We start from the raw sequence: 8833 nt of genomic DNA, 5'->3' as shown, positions 1-8833 counted from the left end.
CTACTACGTGTTGGGATAGGATCTTGGAGATGGGAATACCCTTTAAACCTCAGGGTCTTTATCTTGTGATCCATATCTGACATTTCCCCCTTAAACGCTACTGACTAATCATCCGCCATCCTGTACGGCATTAAGCACTCCATCCTCCCATGCCGTCAGGCTATATTAATCCCCCCATATCAGTAATGTATATTCTATTTATGACGTGTGATTTTACTTTTTTTTTATAACTTTTCCCATTTATTATAAACTCGGTGATTAATTTAAAAAAATAAATAAAAGCCCAAATAATGTAATATTACTAGAACATTGGTGACTACCGGTCAGGGAGGGCCGCTGCGCCATTCTCTCTACCGCCGCCATATTTATTAAGTCCTTGTGTTGTTAAAAAAAAAAAAAAAAAAAGTGAGTGACGCTTTCACGGTGATTCCGCATTGACGTCATTTGTAGGCATGCGTCACGTCGTGTAATGCGCGGCACTATTTTTATAGACTGGTGCGCCACTTTTAGTACGTGTGACCCACGCTGTGTTTTAGCAAGAGTCAACTTTTAGCGTGCCACAGACAATATTATAATATTAGTAGAAAAAAAAAAAAAAGTGGAACCACTACAATTGCACCTGTTATTCGTAAAGATGGCGGTAGGTGCGGCCATCTTTATTCGGCGCTGCCATCACGTCTTGCACATACTAGGTAGCTCGGATCTCTTACTACACTGTACGTTCATATATACGTATGCTTATATGACTTTGTCGTCGTGTCCAGGAAAACATATCTGTGTACAATGCACTGTAATATACAAAACACATGGAAATGTACATAATGTGCCCGAAGCAGCAATGCACAAGATGTAAAAGGACAAATAAATTCTCTATGTTTTATGCATAAAGCTTGGAATGACTTGTGTATCTAAGTATTATTATCAAAGTATTATTGTGCCCTAAGCACATGAAGCCAATGGCATCCCCCACCTCCCCCAAAGGAATGGCTAAGGTAACAGGACCCCTAATACACCTCCCCCTTTCCCATCCGATGGGTTAAGTAGCAGGTTCCGATGACCACTTCCACTTTTTCACAGAAAAATGTAATGAAAAGTAAAAGAAAAAAAGGTAATAATCAGTTATGGAAATTAATAAAGAGTACCTATAATAGGGCTGTTGGTTTTCAATTAAGGTATCCAGCATTTGACAGATACTCTAATATAAAATAAACAGACCCCTATTATAAATAAAGAGATACGTCTGATGGTTTTTGCAACTGTCATGCGACAAATTCAGCTTGCACAAAACTGATGTTGGTTCTGGTGATGTATTCTGGTTTTGTTGATATTCATGTAATGATGGTTGTCCTGGTGCTGTATTCATGTACTGATGATAATTCTGGTGATTATATTCATCACCAGAACCATCATCAGTACATGACTTCGAAGCCAAAATCGTCATCAGTACATAATTAATTAGAGCACCAGAGCCATGAATAATACATGAATATGGTACCAGAAACAGCATCAGTAAATAAATACATTACCAGAAACATTAGTACATGAATACATCACCAGAACCGCCATCAGTACATGAATACATCACCAGAACCACCTTTAGTACATGAATGCATCACTAGATCCACCATCAGTACCAGAAACCTCATCAGTAAATAAATACTTCACCAGAAACAACATCAGTACATGAATACATCACCATAACCTCCATTAGTACATGAAAACATTACCAGAACCAAGAGTATTTGAATACAAGAACCATGCTTAGTACAACAATCAATTATAATATCAAGTCAGAAATATAAACAATAATACAAAAGTAATATTCAGTTATGGAAACTAATAAAGAGCACCTATAATAGGGCTGTTGGTTTTCAATTAAGGTATCCAGCACTTGACAGATACTCTAATAGAAAATAAACAGACCCCTATTATAAATAAAGAGATACGTCTGATGGTTTTGCAACCGTCATGCGACAAATTCTGCTTGCACAAAACTGATGGTGGTTCTGGTGATGTATTCCGGTTTTGTTGATATTCATGTAATGATGGTTGTCCTGGTGCTGTATTCATGTACTGATGATAATTCTGATGATTATATTCATCACCAGAACCATCATCAGTACATGACTACAAAGCCAAAATCGTCATCAGTACATAATTAATTAGAGCACCAGAGCCGTGAATAGTACATGAATATGGTACCAGAAACAACATCAGTGAATAAATACATTACCAGAAACAACATCAGTACATGAATACATAATAATAATAATAATAATTTTATTTATATAGCGCCAACATATTCCGCAGCGCTTTACAAATTATAGAGGGGACTTGTGCAGACAATAGACATTACAGCATAACAGAAATACAGTTCAAAACAGATACCAGGAGGAGTGAGGGCCCTGCTCGCAAGCTTACAAACTATGGGGAAAAGGGGAGACACGAGAGGTGGATGGTAACAATTGCTTTAGTTATTCGGACCAGCTATAGTGTAAGGCTCAGGTGTTCATGTAAAGCTGCATGAACCAGTTACCTGCCTAAGTATGTAGCAGTACAGACACAGAGGGCTAATACTGCATAAAGTGTATGAGAACATGATGCGAGGAACCTTTTTTTTTTTATTTTTTTTTTTTTTATTATAAATAGGCCACACAGGGATCGTTAGGTTAATGCATTGAGGCGGTAGGCCAGTCTGAACAAATGAGTTTTTAGGGCATGCTTAAAACTGTGGGGATTGGGGATTAATCGTATTAACCTAGGTAGTGCATTCCAAAGAATCGGCGCAGCACGTGTAAAGTCTTGGAGACGGGAGTGGGAGGTTCTGATTATTGAGGATGCTAACCTGAGGTCATTAGCGGAGCGGAGGGCACGGGTAGGGTGGTAGACTGATACCAGGGAGGAGATGTAGGGTGGTGCTGAGCCATGGAGTGCTTTGTGGATGAGGGTAGTAGTTTTGTACTGGAATACATCACCAGAACTGCCATCAGTACATGAATACGTCACCAGAACCACCTATAGTACATGAATGCATCACTAGATCCACCATCAGTACCAGAAACCTCATCAGTAAATAAATACTTCACCAGAAACAACATCAGTACATGCATACATCACTATAACCTCCATTAGTACATGAAAACATTACCAGAACCAAGAGTATTTGAATACAAGAACCATGCTTAGTACAACAATCAATTAAAATATCAAGTCAGAAATATAAACATTTGTATTGCATGAAGCTACAACCCTACAACTCACAGTATGTCCTTAATAGTGATGAGCGAACGTGTTCAGATAAGATATTATCCAAACATGCTCGTGTTCTAACCGAGCATCTTCGGTATGCTCGAAAAATATGTTCAAGTCCCTGCGGCTGCATGTCTTGTGGCTGTTCGACAGGCAGGAAATCCCTGCATGTGTTGTGGCATGCTGGTTCAGGGACTAGAACATATTTTTCGCGCATGTCAAAGACACTCTGTTTGCACCCGAGCATGCTGGGATAACACCTTATCCAAGCACGTTCGCTCATCACTAGTTCTTAACAATAGTAATTAGATACTGGGAGTTATTAACAGCTATCATCAGACTGCGGACCATACAGGAACCACAGTACTAATGAGAAGCCAGTATCACAAATAAACATTTACACCCAGGTACCTTATAGATTACATCTTCTCTGGAGTCGTCTTTCTTTTCATCTCCATCTTGTGTAGATGACTTTTCACATCCACAGCTGATCTTTACAGACCTCCCTCTTCTCCGGTCTTTTGCAGCACATCCCAACACAGTACCCTTAAAAATAAGAGTGTTATAAAAATGCCCCCTGCATAAAAATATCTGTCCATATTATGACCCTAAAGCAGCCACACCATCCGCCCTTATGAATCCCGTCCTATACCATGGCTGTCCCCTCTCTGATTTTCCATTACACGTTCTATATCTCCTCACTGTCCCCCACCATGTTAACGCCTCTCCATATAGTGCCTCTATTTCATATCCCTCCTGTGCCCCTTTTCACACTATGCTCTCATACTGCCCTCCATGCTGACCTCTTCAAACTGTATCCACTCCTCACACTGTAACCCTACAAAGTATGATGGTACCACAGCCGCCCATATGGTAGATTATCTGCAACAAGCCACCAATAAATAGTATGGTCACCACCACAGTCCCCCATATATAGTATGATGTCCACCACAGACCCCCATAACTAGTATGATGTCCAAAACAGCCCCCATGTATACTACGATGGCCCCCAAAACATCCCATACAGCATTATGGCCCACAAACCGCACCCCAAACAGTATGATATTCACCACAGCCGCCTATCCAGTATGGTCTCCACAGCCCTCAGTATAATATCCTCCACAGCCCCATTTACAGTATGGTCACCACTGCTCCTCATATACTTTGCTGTCACCCCTTCACAGACCCTCATTTCATGGCAAAAACGCACAGCCCCTCATTTCATGTCCTCCACACAGCGCCTTATTTCACCCCCCCCCCCCCCACACACACACTTCCGCACATTTTATGCCCCCCCCCCCGCAAAGCTCCTCATTTTATTTCCCCTACTCTCTAACCCCACTTTATTCCTCCCTCATCTGCTCAGCCCCTCAGATTACGCCTCCCCCCGTACAGCTTCTCATTTTATCCCCCCTCTGCACAACCCCTCAGCTTATTCCTCCTCATCTGCACAGCCCCTCAGTTTATTTCTCCCTTCCTGGTCAGCCTCTCTTTTTATTCCCCCCTCATCAGCACAGACCCTAATTTTGTTCCTCCTCATAAGCAGAGCCCCTCATTTTATCACCCGATAAGCACAGCCCCTCATTTTATGCCCCCCCCCCCATAAGCACAGCCCCTCATTTTATTCCCCCTATTAGGGCAGACCTTCATTTTATTACACCCCTCCATCCCAGCACAGCCCCTCATTTAATGCCACTCTCCATAGTAACATAAGATTTAAAAAAAAAAAGATAAAAGCTGATACTCGGATAAATAATCCTTCTGACAGGTGGGAATGCAATGGAGTGCAGGGAGGGAGCGAGGGCAAGAGCACAGGACAGAGAGAGGCGTGAGCGGTGTCGGTGGCTGATACTGCTCTCCTGTGTGCTCGATCACGGCCATCACTGTGCTGAATACCTGTGGCCGGAGGCAGGTGCCGGGCGGACGCATACATTTAACTTTTTTTTTTTTTAAAGTGTGCCCCCCTGAGGTAGGTAGCACCCTAGGCAGTTGCCTACCCCTTGTCCCGACTCTGGGTGAAGAGGGTGACCATAGGGAGCCTGAGGTGCAGCGTGGAATAAGGACCCCCTTCCTGCAACCTGATGTACATGTACAGGTGTATGGCGCGACCTCAGGAGCTGAGCCCCTTGTGCCAGCTGTGTTATAAAACCGGACACCTGCTGTTTAACAATTTTTATGGTTACTTATTGCCTCCGTCGCTGCCATGTTTGTGCTGTGGCTGGATTTCATAGACCAGTAATTTCCCTATTCATCACAATACTGTATATAGCCTCCTGTATACAGTGTGAGCCCCACATAGCCTCCTGTATACAGAATGAGCCCCACATAACTTCCCTATGTAGTGTTAGACCCACATAGCCTCCCTATATACAGTAAGATTCCCCACATACCATCCTGTATACCGAATGAGCCCCACACAGCCTCCCTATATACAATGTGAGCCCCACATAGCCTCCCTATATACAGTGTGATCCCCCACACAGCCTTCTGTATACAGTGAGCCCGACATAGCCTCCCTATATACAGTATGATCCCCCACACAGCCTTCTGTATACAGTGAGCCCGACATAGCCTCCCTATATACAGTATGATCCCCCACACAGCCTTCTGTATACAGTGAGCCCCACATAGCCTCCCTATATACAGTGTGATCCACCACACAGCCTTCTGTATACAGTGAGCCCGACATAGCCTCCCTATATACAGTATGATCCCCCACACAGCCTTCTGTATACAGTGAGCCCGACATAGCCTCCCTATATACAGTGTGAGCCCCCACACAGCCTTCTGTATACAGTGAGCCCGACATAGCCTCCCTATATACAGTATGATCCCCCACACAGCCTTCTGTATACAGTGAGCCCGACATAGCCTCCCTATATACAGTGTGAGCCCCCACACAGCCTTCTGTATACAGTGAGCCCGACATAGCCTCCCTATACAGTGTGAGCCCCCACACAGCCTTCTGTATACAGTGAGCCCCACATAGCCTCCCTATATACAGTATGATCCCCCACACAGCCTTCTGTATACAGTGAGCCCCACATAGCCTCCCTATATACAGTATGATCCCCCACACAGCCTTCTGTATACAGTGAGCCCGACATAGCCTCCTGTATACAGTGTGAGCCCCACATAGCCTCCTGTATACAGAATGAGCCCCACATAACTTCCCTATGTAGTGTGAGACCCACATAGCCTCCCTATATACAGTAAGATTCCCCACATAGCATCCTGTATACCGAATGAGCCCCACACAGCCTCCCTATATACAATGTGAGCCCCACATAGCCTCCCTATATACAGTGTGATCCCCCACACAGCCTTCTGTATACAGTGAGCCCGACATAGCCTCCCTATATACAGTATGATCCCCCACACAGCCTTCTGTATACAGTGAGCCCGACATAGCCTCCCTATATACAGTGTGAGCCCCCACACAGCCTTCTGTATACAGTGAGCCCGACATAGCCTCCCTATATACAGTGTGAGCCCCCACATAGCCTTCTGTATACAGTGAGCCCCACATAGCCTCCCTATATACAGTATGATCCCCCACACAGCCTTCTATATACAGAGTGAGCCCAACATAGCCTCCCTATATACAGTGTGATCCCCCACACAGCCTTCTGTATACAGAGTGAGCCCAACATAGCCTCCCTATATACAGTGTGATCCCCCACACAGCCTTCTGTATACAGAGTGAGCCCAACATAGCCTCCCTATATACAGTGTGATCCCCCACACAGCCTTCTGTATACAGAGTGAGCCCAACATAGCCTCCCTATATACAGTGTGAGCCTCACATAGCCTCCTATATACAGCTCTGGCAAAAATTAAGAGACCACTGAAAAAAGGTTAAGTTTGTCTGATTTTTCTCTTTATAGGTACAGTATATTTTTGAGAAAAATGTAAATTATTTTATTCTATAAACTTGACATGTCTCCGAATTTCCAAGCAATAAATTTTGTATTTTTTTTATGAAAAGTGGTCAAAATTACAAAAAAAAATTGCTTTCAGACATCAAATAATGCAAAGAAAACAAGTTCATGATAATTCAGAAACAACAATACTAATATTTTAACTCAGGAAGAGTTCAGAAATCAATATTTTGTGGAATAACCATGATTTTTAATCACAGATTTCATGCGTCTTGGCATGCTTTCCACCAGTCTTTCACACTGTTTCTGGCGCAAAAATGTAAGCAGTTCTTCTTGTTTGATGGCTTGTGACTATCCATCATCCTCTTGATTACATTCCAGAGGTTTTCAATGGGGTTCATAAACATCCCATACACATAGAGAAAAAACACCACATACTTACATCGCTCTTTAATTATCATGGGGTTACCGCGATGGAGCGAAGCCAGAGGACGCAGTGTCTGATTGCTCCTACTCTGGCGCTGAGAAGAATCACTTCTCCGACTTATTTAATTCCTGTTCTGCTAGGAGAAATAATCAGCCATGTTGCAAATCCCTGCGCTCGATTAGCCACTCCTTCTCCCTGTAAAATCTGGGCTCTATTGCCAGTCCTTGTCAGAGTTAGCTTTTGCTGCATGACTAAAGGAGGGAGAGAAGTTGGTATAAGAAGGAGTCCTGGAGGAGTTATAAGCAACTGTTGTTTGGTTTGTACCCTTGGTAATTCCTTTCTAATTTTTGGTTTCTTCCCCTTCGTACACACGCCGGTGGATTCCTCTGTTATATATGAGTGAATATTTTGTGTGTGTGGAGTTTTCTGTTAATCCTTTTCTTTGTTGCCCTGTTTGTTGGGTTGGTGTACTGTGGTGCACAGTAGGGCCCCCTCTTCCCTGGATGGGGGAAGGAGACAGATGGGGGAAGGCACCATCATACTATGTGAGGGGGTGTAGGCACCATCATACTATGTGAGGGGGTGTAGGCACCATCATACTATGTGAGGAGGCTGTAGGCACCATCACACTATGTGAGGGGGCTGAAGGGATCATCATACTATGTGAGGGGGTTGTGGTGACCATCATACTATGTGAGGAGTCTGTAGGCACCATCATACTATGTGAGGAGGCTGTGGAGACCATCGTACTATGCGAAGGGGCTGCGGGGACCATTGTACCATGTGAGGTGGCTGAGGGGACCATCGTACTATGTGAGGGGCTGCAGGGACAATCATACTATGTGTGAGGGGGGTGGTGGAGACCATCATACTATGCAAGGGGGCTGTGGGGACCATCGTACTATGTGTGAGGGGCTGCGGGGACCATCGTACTATGCGAGGGGGCTGCAGGGACCATTGTACTGTGCAAGAGGGCTGCAGGGACCATTGTACTATGTGAGGGGGCTGCGGGGACCATAGTGCCGTGTGAGGGGGCTGCGGGGACCATCGTGCCGTGTGGGGGGGCTGCGGGGACCATCGTACCGTGTGAGGGGGCTGCTGGGACCATTGTACTATGTGAGGGGGCTGCGGGGACCATCGTCAGGGGCGGTTTATAATAGGGTCAATCTGGGCGGTAGCCCAGGGGTGTGGGGGGGGGGCCTGGGCTACCGCTTAGATTGCCCGCCGCCATCAAGGCATTACTGCCCTGACTGGCGTATTGGCCCGGTGGGCAGAG

The sequence above is a fragment of the Ranitomeya imitator genome, chromosome 1 (genome assembly GCF_032444005.1).
Source record: "Ranitomeya imitator isolate aRanImi1 chromosome 1, aRanImi1.pri, whole genome shotgun sequence".
Classification (NCBI taxonomy): Eukaryota; Metazoa; Chordata; class Amphibia; order Anura; family Dendrobatidae; genus Ranitomeya; species Ranitomeya imitator.
The sequence above is the reverse complement of the archived record's forward strand: the minus strand, read 5'-3'. Positions refer to the sequence as shown.